The sequence below is a fragment of the Trichosurus vulpecula genome, chromosome 8 (genome assembly GCF_011100635.1).
Source record: "Trichosurus vulpecula isolate mTriVul1 chromosome 8, mTriVul1.pri, whole genome shotgun sequence".
Taxonomy (NCBI): Eukaryota; Metazoa; Chordata; class Mammalia; order Diprotodontia; family Phalangeridae; genus Trichosurus; species Trichosurus vulpecula.
In genome coordinates, this window is record NC_050580.1 from 180,957,634 (window position 1) to 180,972,257 (window position 14,624).

Here is a 14,624-nt window from a genome sequence, read left to right on the forward strand (position 1 = left end):
CACCTCACCCCACCCTCAGCCTCTGACTATTTTGGAAATACTCAACTCTCTTCTCCAGAGTTTCCCAAGCTTTCTCTAAGGACTTTCAGTAGTTATACAAAACAATTCACCTTGTAAAAGTATAGAATGTCCCAACCCCCTCACAGCTACAGCTGCAATGTTACATGAATTTTACTCCTTTCCCTTTGCCTTAGTACTCTGCACCCAAGCCCCTCTTCATGCACCTCTGCACTGGCTGCTGTGTGGCATTCTGAGTCATAATGATGAGGTTTGGGGTTGAGGGGTATTCAAGACCCCAAAATACCAACATGCTGGGTCCTTCCAAATGAATTCCACTCAAACCTCTTCAGCCAAGGAAAGACAACATTTATTAAAGATTCGTCATATTGGATAGACTCTTAGGGAGCCTGAGTATTTGGAACACTAATGCCGGTGGGCCAGATTAATCTGAACTGAGCTAGATTGAATCTGAGCTCCTTCATGGAGGCAAGATGGAGTTTATATACAGAAAGTGTTGGGTCTGACTCCATTTTGTGTTCCCTCCTCCATCTTGTAAACCCTTCTTCACAGAAGAAGGCACCCCACCAAGAATGCCCACCAAAGAAGCCCACCAAGGAGGAAGTCTGACCACACCCTGTTCTGTACCTTATATGGCCTTAAGCAAGGAATTAACCAATTGCCAGTTTCAGCTTCTGTAACTTCCCACTTGCGCAACCCCTGAGCTATAGGCTTGCAGTTCATGCCCTTATATACCCTAGCCCAGCCCCTGATGGGGGCTGCTCAATTTGGGTCTCTTACCCCTCGCAGTTGTGCACTAATAAAATCCACTTCTAAATTATGAACTGGGTCTCCCTCACTTATTCTCTGCACAACAAAAGATTGTAGGAGGGATTGAGAGGCGGTCAAGTAGTCTATAGTGACTAGAGGAGGGGTTTAGGGAGGGCTGGGGTGACTGGGGTGAGGTCAGACTCCAGGGTGGGAAATAGCTGAAGGCTACTGGCTACCTGGACATGAGAGGCTATAGAAGGCTAGGGTAACCAGAAGGTATAGATATTTTTTTTCAGGATCAAGGGTGGGAAACAGCCAGATAGCAATCCAGAGGTAACCAGACAATGGAAGGCTAGGCTACCTGGGCCTGAAAAGCCAGACCAAGTGGGAAGATTCAGAGTGAGGTTCAAGGAGGTTCCCACTGTCTAAACCTCATCAATAACTCTTTCTCCTTAATTTAAAATCATCATTTTTGCTATATTGGTGATCTCTTTAAGTCACATTGACAGCAGAGATGGGACACACATAGCCTACAATGCTATGTGTCTGGATGCAGCAAGAGCTTAGACTCTCCTGAGAAAGTCCCAGGGTAGTTAGAAAGTCCCTGGTAGAGACTAACATTCAGTACTTCATTCTGAGATACCAGAGAACACCCTGGAAATCCTGTGCTCTGGACCTTGCATATAGGGGAGTGAACCCTTATGATGAGGTCAGAATTGGGAGAGCTGGTTTGTCAAATGTGAAAGAATTCACTTAGACATTCTCTGTAGCCAATGCGAGCTTTATTGACACAAAAGCACAGGGACCTGAGATTTAGCAAGAAGCTAAATAAAAGGCACAGATATAGGAAAGAGACCAGTCTTATATAGACAAAAAGCTATACAGCCTGTAGGATGATTTTAGGGTTTCTTATGGGGGTTGGAGATGTAAGGATAGGATAAGTCTTGACACAAGATAAGGGAGACCGGAAAATTTTATGATCCAGGGTGGGGCAGGAGACAAGGAATTCCATGGTTCAGGATAAGGGGGAAATTATGTGGTAACTCAAAATAAGGAACAGGCTCTAGGATAACCTCAGGCTCAGGAGGGGCCTCTTGAGGTACTGAAAAAGCAACTCTTAATATTATTTTTAATCCTTAGTGATCCACATCACTTAGAGCACAAAAACTCAGGGGACACAGGGAAAAACCAAGCAAGACTGATCACTCCAACCAAAAATGCATCAGGGGTTGGAGCCCGGTTTTGGTAAAAAACCTCAATCCAGGAACTAAAAGCTGGAGAGATGAATAAACAGATGCATCAGGGGTTGGAGCCTGGTTTTGGCAAAAAACCTCAATCCAGGAACTAAAAGCTGGAGAGATTAATAAACAGACACTGACCCATATCAAACATTACTAGAAATGAGAAGAGTTGGAACTTCCTATTTCTCGTATTTGGGATGAGTGAGAAGAAGGGTGTACAAATGTGGAAGAAAAGCCAGGAGTAAGTGGGCTCATGATGAATTTCGCTCTTACCTGCAACAGACAAAGGAATATGGAACATACACACAGATTGGTTTAGAAATATATTAAACCAAAGGAAAAAAAAAGAATGGGGTAGAGGATGGGATTAAGGGGAAAGATAATCATAAAGATGAGAGGGTTATGGGACCTGGACCCCTAAAAGGAAAAGACCCTGTTTTTGAACACCTGAACTTTCCCACCCATTTCAGCAGCTCAGGTCATTCAGCTCATTTCAGTCTACCTAGATACTCAATAGTCCTTTTAACTGCCCTTGCACTGTGGCTCTCTAACCACTTAACTCCTTTCACTGTCCCACCTGGCCCACCCCAGGCTATTTACCACTCCTTAATCCCATGCAAGTCTTCTCAAAGTCTTTTTTTATGTATAAGTATCAGTTCCATCCTCATCAAATTCGAAGATTTACAAGGAATCTTGCGCAGCTTACTGGTGTTATACTTGCTACTCTGACTGAAAGAAGTCTTGACAGGTCAAATTATTTCCAGGCAGACCCCCCTGTACCCTTGCACTTTTGGGTTCCCAGCACCCCAAACCACAACAGACATGTTGCTTAATCAAAACAAAATTCCTAATCCTGAGAAGAGGATGTAAAATTTGTGACCCCTTCCCCTTTCTTCCCTTCCCACCCACCCTCCCTAAAAAGACAAGCAGTTCAGCAGAGGCCACACATATATCATTATGCAAAACACTTCCATAACAGCCATGTTGTAAAAAACTAACCATATTTCCCTCCATCCAATCCTTTTCCCCTTTATTCAATTTTCTCCTTTGACCCTGTCCCTTTTCAAAAGTGTTTGCTTTTGATTACCCCCTCCCCCATCTGCCCTTCCTTCTATCATCCCCCCTTTTTTATCCCCTTCCCCCTACTTGCCTGTGGGGTAAGATACCCAATTGAGTGTGTATGTTATTCTGTCCTCAAATCAAATATGATGAGAGGAAGATTCACTCATTCCCTTTCACCTGCCCCCCTCTTCCCTTCCAACAATCTTACTTTAATCCAGCATACAAATATCATTCACTTAGTTCAGGTGAAAAAGCCAGCACCCTGAACTTCAGAGCAAATACAAACAAATTACAAATATCAACAGACAGACCTTGTCTGATTCAAATCTCAATGCATAGTTACCAGAGTTTAACAAAGTCCAAACACCTGGGTTTACAAGCTAGAGGGCTCTTAAGTACAGCTGCTCAGAGTCTCCACATCAGCAGCCACCAAGAGTGAGAGTTCTGAGCAAATAGCTCTGTCTTCTCTTTTTATGCACTCTTTAGCTGTGATCAAAAGTCATCTAAGCAACCAGAACTTAAGCTCTTACTATTGCCTCTGGAGTTAGCAACTCCCCTTAGGACCCACATGACCTGAAATCATCACAAAAATATGACTTAAACCCATGTGGTCTAAAAGCCTCTCCTCCCTTTAGGACCCTGAGGGCTTCACACCCACATCTACTTAGCACCTAGTAGCTAGGGGTTTTGGGCCTTCTTGGGCGAAGATATAATCAGACCTCCCTTCATTGGCCCCACCTGGAGCCCCACCTTAGCTACCAATTCACACCCACATAGGCTTAGCACCTAATAGATAGGGGCCTGGGGTTTAGCACCTAGTAAGACTCAATCGAAGACACTGAATTAATCAAAGGAAACAAAGGCCAAACTCTTCAAGGGCACTTGGTTGAATAAGTGCTAAAAGCCCATCTTGATCCCCAATACAGATCTACAACTAACCTGAGCCTTATGTTAGTCTGATGTTTATTTGGCATAGGTGGAAGAGGAAGTTGGAAGGTCAAAAATTCATCTGTAAGTATTGATTGAGAATTAACTATGTTATTGACATACTGTGGGAAATGTTAACAATACAGTCCTTGTCTCTAGTTTATTCTGAGAGACAACTACATGAAATGGCAAGAAAAGGTAATGCATGATAAGGGCCAGTATTGCTATGGAGATTACCAGAACTCTGTCTTCCTGGAACCTACTAAATTTCCTTTCTCTGCTATTGTTAAATAAATTCCTTTTGTAAAATTCTCTGTGCTCTATGATTCTCTCATTTTATTCCAATCCCAAGCCTGGACTACACTAAGCCTGACTGGCCTGGCCCAGAACAGAAGTTATTTGAAGAATGAATATGTTTTCTATAACAAAATTGATTTAGAAATCATTTGAGACTTCTGAGGATTTGTCTAGATAAACCTCATCTTTTTCCAATGATAATTTCTTGGCCTTCTTTACAGTCTAAATGTCTAGAGTTCAAACAACTGCACTAAAAACCTAAATAATATTAATTATAATGGCTTTGCTGGCTTCAAGTTCTGGCTAAAATCTCACTTTCTATAGAAAGCTTTTCCTGATCCTTCTTAATTCTAGTTCTTTCCCTTGGTTTATTATTTTACATGTATCCCATATCTATCTTGATTGTATATCATTGTTTGCTTGTTCTCCCTCCCATTAGACTGTCAGCTTTTGAGAGCAGGGACTGTCTTTTGCCATTTTTGTATCCCTAGTAGACACTTAATGAATGTTTATTGACTGATGACTGATTTTTACTAGAATTGAAATGTTGGGTTTCCCAGAGGGGAAAATAAATATGATTGATGTTTGGTGATTATTCAACAGATAAAAAGAAATATACATCTTTTCCACTGTGCATGGCAAACATTGACCATGTCTTAGGGTATTAAAAAAGAACTCACAAACAAATACATAAAAAGAGAACTACTGTACATATCCTTTTCATCACACTATAATTAAAATTATATTGAAATGCCACTGAAAAAATATTTAAATATTAAAAGCTGCTAGAGAATAAATAACTTAATCCCAAATAATTATTGGGTCAAAGAATGAATAATAAAAATGAAAATTTCATTTGAAGATGACACCAATGGGACAATATTCCAAAATCTTTGTGATACAGCTAACATAGTCCTAGGGAGAAGATTTATATCTCTAAACACTTCTAACAAAAAAGAAAAGGAACATATCAGTAAACTGGGAAGGTAACTAACAATACTAGAAAGCCAACAAAATTTTGAATTCCAAATTCAATGCCAAAATAGGAATCTTGAAAATTAAAGAAGAAATTACCAAAATTGAAAACAAACACTTAGTTAATAAAACTAGAGTTGGATTAAAAAAATAAAATCATTAGCTAATTTGATTAAAAAGAAGAGGAAAACCAAAACACCAGTATCAAAAAATAAAAAAGGAGAATTCATAACAAATGAACAAGAGGTATATTGCTAGAAATTATTTTGCCCAACTGTATGCCAAAAAGACCACCAATTTAAATGAAATAAATGAATATTTTCACAATACTGGGAACAAGCCATAAATGAACTTGTAAAGAAGAAAACTCCAGGACAGATTCAATTGAATTCAATCAAACATGCCGGAAGGGACAAACACATCTGAAATGACTGAACAACAATGACAAGAACAACAAATACAATTGTCTATTGCTGCTGTATACGTGAATTACTGCAGGATGATTATGCTTCTTTTTTATTTTGCTCTTGCTTCTTTCACTGCATTTTGTGTTTTTTTTTCTGCCGTATTAATGCCTGTTTGTTGTTTTCCATACACATCACTGCTAGCAATTAACTTGCATTTTATATATAGGCCAATAAAGGGTGTTGTTGTTGCAGCTAGCTAGCTTTGCTTTGTGGGCCAAGTTTACTGCTTTTGTTTAAATGCTTTGTCCTATGGACAAGCATGTACTTTTGAAATGTGCATATGATATATTCTGTATGTCATTAGGCATGTTGTCACCATAGTATCCTCCCAGGTTATGCTTTGTATATTGCAATGTATGCTGTGCTATGTGCTGTTAATGTGCATTTATTTATTTTAGTTTGAATAATTTTGTAAGTTGGTTACAATGGATGCCAAGAAAATCACTCTTGTTACTTTAAAGTGCTGATGCTTCTGTTTATGCTGTATAGTTACAGGTTTTGGAATTCTCCCAGATGATCTTTGTAACGGACTGCAAAGAGTTCAAACCAGGGGAGAAATGTAACCCCAGTACCAAAGCTCAATGGGATGGGATGTTCTTCTTATTGGTAGAAATCAATGCCCTGCATGGCAAGAGGGGGGGTGGAAAGAAGGAGCAGAGTTAGAAAAAAAAGAGCAGGAGAAAGAAAAGCTCCAGTCTCTCCAAATCTCTTCACTCTTCGAGAGATTAGTAAAAGTTAGAGAAAGTTAAATTTCCACAGAATAATTAATGAAGTGTCAGCTTGAACAAAGAAGGGAATAAAAATTAACTAAGGTAGGTGGACCCAGCCGATCAGAGAAGAGCCAGTGGTTTTCTGAAAACTGCAAAACCCAGATGATAGGAAAACTGGCTTAAACCAGTCAGATAACAGTCAGGGTTGAACAGAGAACAGGGTCAAATTGGTATTACTCATGCATAATTGGCTAATTGAATATTACCTCACACACCCACAGGGAGGAGTTTTCCACCATTTTTGAACATGGGACGTTTGTTGGGGGGAGGGGGAGGAACATACCAAGGAGTTGCATGTGAGGGTAGGGAAGATTGTAACCTGGAAAGAAGCAGACCAATCCATTCTCTGAAGGCAGGTACTGAGCTGATATTTCATCAATCTGCAGTGGTCTAACACTATAAAGCTGATCTCATTTTTGTAAGCAGTACTCCCTCTTCCTAAAGAAGGACTGGGTCCACTCCTGGCCAGGAAAGTAAGCCTAAGTCTCTTGGATTCCTCGATAATAATAAATTGTCCTTGAGACCTAAATCTCTGTGCCAAGGGTATTTCTAACAACTCTTTTCATTCTCTTCTGGCTCTTGACTCTCTTCTATCTCTTCAGAGTGACAGTTGTTTCAGGTGCCTCTGGCTTCCAGCTTTGAGAGAAAAGTTTGGTGCCAATCCAACTTCAGCTTTCTGAAGGCAGAATAAGACTCTGGAAAGAAGCCAACATAAGAACTAGCAGTTGTCATCAGATCCTTATACTTAGCTTGCTACAATAGAGACATTAGGAAATTTTCCTTTGGATAAAATCTGGGATTCTTTCTCTTTTGGTTGAACCAACTTACCTTATTCCCAATAAGAGAACACCATCACTCTGTATTATCTAGATTAGATTCTCCTGTGTGTACTTTATCTGATTTCTGTTTAGCAATCCACTTGGAGAAATAGTTTTCTTTGCCACTTACTATGTGTGTTCACTGTGATATTTGGGGGGTGGGGAGGAAATGAAGTCTTGGATACAAAGCTTGGGTCTTCCTTTCCCCATTAAGAAAGAAGTTTAGTTTCAACCTGAAAATCATATCCCCTAGACCTCTACTCCACAAAGGAGCAGATAGGTATAATTCTAGCCCAATGCCCATATTTTCTGAAGAAGAGCTGAGAGGTCACACACATGGCCCCAACTTCCTGTTTCCCTTCCTAGCAGGAAACGAAGTCTGTTGGGGTCTGACCAGCAGACCCTAACCAGTCACCAGGAAATAAAGACATGGGTCAGGTGGGTACTGGAATACAGCATACTTACTGAAAGCCAAGCAAGTTCTTATATAGTGTTTCTATTGCTTTGAAGCCTTGTGTGGGTCGTATGCCAGGAATGTAGCCTGTGTTTTTCCAATATTATCACTTAGTTTTTTCTCACACCAGACCTTATTTTTTCCCACACCGTATCTCCATGTTTCATCTCAGTCCAGGAGTGTGGAGACCCTGCTTGGAGCATTCCCCAGAGCCTTTTCTCAAACCATGAAGAGTTCATGTCGAGGTCAGACTCAGCTCCGGGCTTCTACACCTCCCCCTTTCTTTTGATGTAACTGGAGATACTGGATGTTTTTAGAATGAGTGAATAAAACTTTCAAAATAATTTTGAACAAGCTCCATCCCAGGCATAGGAGTATTAACACACTTACATAATGATAATGTTCATATAGATAATAACCAGTGCCATATAGAAGAGAAAAGGTGATTATTCTTGAACCAACCCCAGATATCTTCAGTTGTCTTATCGGGGTTAAGGTCCCTTTTGCTAGCTTCATCTATAGCATTAGCTCACTGCCATAAATCATCCATATCTAGGGACACCGTACTATTGCCCCATAATCCATTTAAGTGATTATGTATATATGTCCAGTTATACATGGTTTCATTATAATCTACAGGAGTAACACACATGGGTATATGTCTATAGTCACATCTCATTTGTAACTGGGCTTCTAAAACATCCAATTCATCTCCTACAGCAAAAATAGCTTCCTTAACCGCATTTAACTGGTGGTAAAATTGAGCATTGATTCTGTTTTGTATTTTAAAATCCATGGATACATTTTTCAAGAGTTCTTTTGCTAATTCAACTGTGAAGACCTGATTTTGCATAGTGCTTACAGATGTGGCCACTGAAACAGCAGATGCAATGATGGATACCAACATAAAATCACACAGCTACTGCATCTCTTTCTTCGGGATTTGCCTTGTCTTTTCTCAATCAGCTTTTCAAAGACCCTATCAGAGGGGCTTTGATACCACCCGTTGGTTTCCATCGGCATCATAACAAAAGAAGGCCATGTTTACACAAAAACTGACATTCTCCCCAATTTGTCGACCAGTACAATCACTTACTACACAATTTCCACATGTGACATTATACCCAAACTCTATTCTACTAATATTTACATTATCCTTTCTCCCCCACATAAAAGCATAATTTCCACCTAGACATGCCCTTATTCGGGTAACATTCTGAACCTCCACCCTCGGGGGTTTATTCAATTGCCATGTAGATCCATGCCGGCTGCACCCATTCCCCAAAGGGTTGTCCTCCTCACCAGGACACAAGGAGCAAAAAGGTATTATTGTATTGTGTGAGAGTCCTGGTATGACACCTGAGGAGTGGAGGAAGCCATCTCTCAGAATTCCACAGTCTGGGATTACAGGCTGGCAGCAAGCTTTTATGAGTAATGTCATTAGAGGGCACTCCTGCTGTTCCCAGCACGGTACAAGTAAAGTTTTGTCTGGAAGCCCCTGTGAAATTAGACCGTATGTTGGAAACAGTCCAATTGCCATTAACCAAACTCATTACTCAATAACTTAGAAGCATTCCCCTGTATGATGATTCCGGGAATCAATCCTCCCAAGTCGCCACTCAGACCCATGGCGGGTTAGGGTAGAATGTCCACTCTTTGGTGACCGCAGCTCCTTCCGACACCTTCATCATGCCCAGGAGAAGCAGCAGCTGTGTCAATTTCTTGTTCTGCTGTCTCCTTGCCCTTGTCTGCCTCCTCTTTTTCTTCAGCTTCAGCCTCCGCACTTTGGTACACCACTCGAACATTTCTTTCTGGAACCCAGATCTCCTCATTTCCAGTGGAAACACAAGCATAACCTTGCCCCCATGAAAGGAGGTTACCAGGCCCCTCCCTTCTTCCCTATTTGGCATTCTTCCACATCACCCCTTTAAGTAAATATGGGAAGGATTGATTGATGCATTGACAAATCAAAGGGGGCAATCCCCTTTATGAATATAGATACATAAAGTCAAAAAGAAATAAAAATGCAAGTTAAAATTCAGAAAGTCCTTTCTTATACAGCTGTCTGGCAAGGAACATCATCAATGAAATCCTCTGGCTGTTGGTATCTGTTCCACCCATCTCCATCTTCTTCTCCTTTTCTTCTTGTAGGAACCAGCTTCCTGTCCATTCTCCTGCAAGAGTGATCTTAGCACACTTTTTAATTATCATTTATAATCTTAATAACCTTAATCATTTTTACATACTCAAAATTTGAACCATGACCAGCAGTCATATTTAAGAAATTCATATCAAAAGCCAGTATCTTACACTTTACATTTATCCATTATTAATTTTCTCATCAGGAGGATGAGATGTCACTTAAAGAATTAACAGGCTTCAGTACATATGTAAATACATTAAATAGTCAATTTTTAACACAGTGCATGTAGAATCTTAACTTTTTAGTCATGTCATGTTAAGGAACATTTACAAAGCGAGCCCTAAGTGGCTGGCATGCATTTGTGCCATTGTTTATAAAGCTTTACTAAGTTGGTGCAAAAATCTTCAAGTAACACAAATTCCACAGTATTATAATACACAAAGTTTCTAGTTATTGCGGAATTCCTAGATATCACAAAGTTTCTTAGTGAAAAAGGTGTTGTAATGGAATCTCACATTGTAACAGTAGGAGATTGATTACAGGAAAAATATTGCTGCTCCTAGAGTTTAAACAAAGTGAACATCTTGAGGTGACTCTTAAGCACTTTGTATAAATTTCTGCACATGCTCTATAGTTCTAGATAAAAATAACATTAGATTGCCCAGTAAGATGACACAAAAGAGCTCATATCTTATACTGACTACTTGTTCTGATCACAGAAATTTGCTATAGAAGGAAAAGAACAGGGACATGTGACATACCCAAATTCAAGCTCAAAACAAAATTAGTTATGGTCCCAAATGCCTTTTGCTCTAAACAGCAAGTCTCACTAATCATAGCTTAGAGTCAAATACAGTAATTTTTGTTCTCATAAAATCGTAATAAGCAATAAAGATTTTACCAGGACTCACAACTCACATATATATATATATATATATATATATATATATATATATACACACATATATATATACACACACACATATATGTATATGTATATGTATATGTGTATGTGTATGTGTATGTATGTATGTATATGGGATTTCAGTTAATATCTTTTATTCTCCACTTTAAACTTGTCCTGGTGTAAAAGCCAAATATTAGAATCCTTTCTATCTATTGGACATAGACTTGCAATTTCTCAGCAAGCCAAGTTCATTGTTTAGAATTTACATAACTCAAACAAGTTCTTTTTCCCAGGCCTAATGACCTTGTCCGTGCAGATAGTTTCCAGGAGCCTTGGCAATTTTACAAAATAAGGAGAAGTAACATGGTCCCCAGGAAGGGGTTAATACTGGTGCCCTTTGCCTGCTGCCCTCCATGCATATAGGAAGAATGTTCTGAATGGGCAGAACCAATCTGGATAAGGCTTTACACAATTCCCTTCTTTTTACATACAGTAATCAATTAGGAGTTTTAGGTTTTAGCATTAAAACAATATCTCCAAATAAATTAGTTAATAACTTTACAAGTTTCATATGTGAAAGCCAAAGTGTTTTAGCTGTAACTTCCTATTAACTACAGGTAAAGCTAGAAATACCTGATTATATGGCAGTTATAAAATATTATAAACTGATTTTACACGATTTTTTCATCTTTTAGTTTCAACAAAATCCAGATTAAAATTTCTTTATCTAACATCATGGGGGTGCTGGGAAGCTGTAGAGTCCAGCACCTGAATTAAAGGTCTAAGGAGTCATTGAGGAATCTTTGCTTCCCAATAGGAGTTGCTGGGCTTTGGGAAACTTCGAGCAAAAATTTTAAGTTCCGGTAGTGTGGGAGCAAGGACTTGGGGGCTTGAGAGGAAAGGTTCCTCTGTTTGCCTAGAAGTGTGGGCTTCAGAATGCCCAGGGGTCCAGGGCCGCTGTCAGTGGGGTATGAGAGGGCAACAAAGTAGCGAAGTAGAACACAGAGAATGGATCTTTTGTTGTGATGTGTATTTTAATTTTTTTGCAGTTCCAATGTTATTATAATTTAATTTATGTTGAGACTTAGGTGAAAAAACATCAAGATTAAGGATCTACAGCTAGTAAATGGGGCATTTATTTTGAAAAGGAGCTACCTCTCTATTGTATATTCACAACCAAATCATTTTTTAAACTTTCCAAGTAGCAAACTTAGGAAAATCACAGCAAGCTAGAAATATATATATCTATTGAGATAAATCCTATTCTAGAAATATTTTTGTTTCTCAGGAGTACGGTAAGTAACAGTCTTTCCAGTCAAAATGTTCAGATTGGCTCTCATTCTCTGCTTTTATTTCTCTATTTTGGAAGCTTTAAGCCACTTGTCTCAAACTCAAATAGGAGCGAGGGTCACTAAATTGCACATAAGGATCTCTGTAGTTGTATATAAAAAACTACTTATTATAACTTATTAAAACTATTTCCTTATAGATTTATTTAATATTTTTATGTTATTAAATATTTTCCAATTCTGTTTATAGGATCATTACTAAAGTTCTTAATTCTAAAAATTTGGGAAACCATAATTACAATGCATTATAGAACACATTCTAGATTTTTAAAAGTCCTTCTTCCAGTTTTTTATTTATACTAGTCTCATGGTGATTCTTATTAACTACACAAGAAATAAAACATCTTTGTATATACTTCCAACATTGAGCTGGAATTCTTAACTCCCCAAAGACTCTATAGATAGATTGGAAGGGGATATAAAAAAAAATACATATCTTTTGTCAATAAGACTGATTTTTCTTCACATTCATAAGTGTTTTCTTTTTAAAAAAGGTTTCATATGCTTCACCAGATTATCTATAGTTAACAGGATCTGCTAAAGAATTTTTAGCTGCTCTAACTTTTATCACAGCCCTGGCTCAATCAGAGATAGGACAACAAGATGAAAAAATTCTAATGGTTCTAATTTTTGCCCAAATAAATTTTGCTTCTGTGTTCACTCCTTAAAAACATCTTTTGAAATCTAATGCCAGTCAAAGGCGAGTGGGACTCTGGAAAAGATCCAGTGGCACCTTGTCCCTTCTCCTTGTACTGGAAGACTCAAAGTGTCTCTTTTTCTTTTCCCAATCTGCCTTAACGCCAAATAGTATAATAAATTCTGACTTCAAGTTAGGAGTAACACATTCTGCTTAAATCTAAGGGAAAAAGATCCCCATTTTCTTTCTTATCTCTCTGCACAATCCAAATTTGGGCAGATTTGGAATGAAGGGAGAAAGAAAGAACATTCTTCAACAATTTCCCAAAAGTTTCTAAACCTTATTTCTTTCTAAGTCTGACCTGACACTTCAATTTGCCTTTTCCATCATATAACCTAAACAATAAAACATTTTTCTCACTCTTTTTCTCTCCACCGCCTTCCTGCTCCTCCAAAGAGACTGGAGTTAGGGAGAGAGAGAAAGAGACAACAGGGTGTCAGATTACACACTCACACAGAAACACAGAGCAGACACAGATACAGACAAGAACACAGAGGATTTTTTGAATCCTTACACAAATTGCTTGGCCCTCAGGAGGGTAACAAAGGCCAGGTGCCATGCTTTATGGGAGTCTTGGAGACCCTGCTTTTTAAGATGATCTGGGACAGATCCCAGGCTATTCTTGAGGCCAAGTCTGCCTTCAGAATTCTTGTTGCTAAAGGCCCTATTTCTCTAAAATATTCACTCATCTGGTTCCCTACAATGTCCCATTTCTCTAGATCTATATTCCCTTCATTGGGCACCCAGGGGGAACAAGTACACACCACTTCCAGGAATGTGCGGATTAGAAGTGCAGTACAAGCCCTTTTCCTTCATTAAATTTTTCAACAATTTAGTGTAGCTCTCCTGATCTTTTTCCCCTGTGTGTTTTGATCCCATTTTTTTATTTTTCTGTCTCTCCCGGTATTAACACCTGATGTACCGAGATGACACACTAACTTAAGTTTCAGAGCTATAATGATTTATACTGATTTATAGCCCTGCATCCCCCATACCTGGAACTCCTTCCTGGGGTTTTCTGGTGATGATCCTGCCCCACACGTTGGGTGCCACTTGTTGGGGTCCGACCAGGAGACCTCAACCAGTCGCCAGGAAATGAAGACAAGGGTCAGGTGGGTACTGGAACACAGAACACTTATTGAAAGCAAAGCAAGTTCTTATATAGTGTTTCTACTGCTTTGAAGTCTATGTGTGGGTCATATGCCAGGAATGTAGCCTGTGTTTTTCCAATATTATCACTTAGTTTTTACTCACACCAGACCTTATTTTTTCCCACACCGTATCTCCATGTTTCATCTCAGTCTGGGAGTGTGGAGGCCCTGCTTGGAGCATTCCTTAGAGCTCTTTCTCAAACCATGAAGAGTTCATGTCGAGGTCAGACTCAGCTCTGGGCTTCTACAAAAGTCTCCCTTGAAGAAGGCTAAAGGAAGTGGGAGGAGGTGGAAAGGTTTAGAGGTATCTGCCTCCTTTCAAACTACACAAAACACCCATTTCTCATGCGGACGACAGCCTTGTTATGCCATTTTTCTTTCGATTTAGAATGTAAGGTAGAAAAGTTATTTTTTTCTGTACTTTGTTAAAAGCTGTTAGAAATGCTCTTGATACTGAAATTCAGGTATCAAGGACAATTTATTATTATTGAGGAATTCAAAGGAATTGGTAAATGTTCCTGGGTAGGGGCGAACTCCACCCTCCTTTAGGAAGAGGGAGTGGAGTGTACAGGAGTGAGACCAACTTTATTCTGTTAGA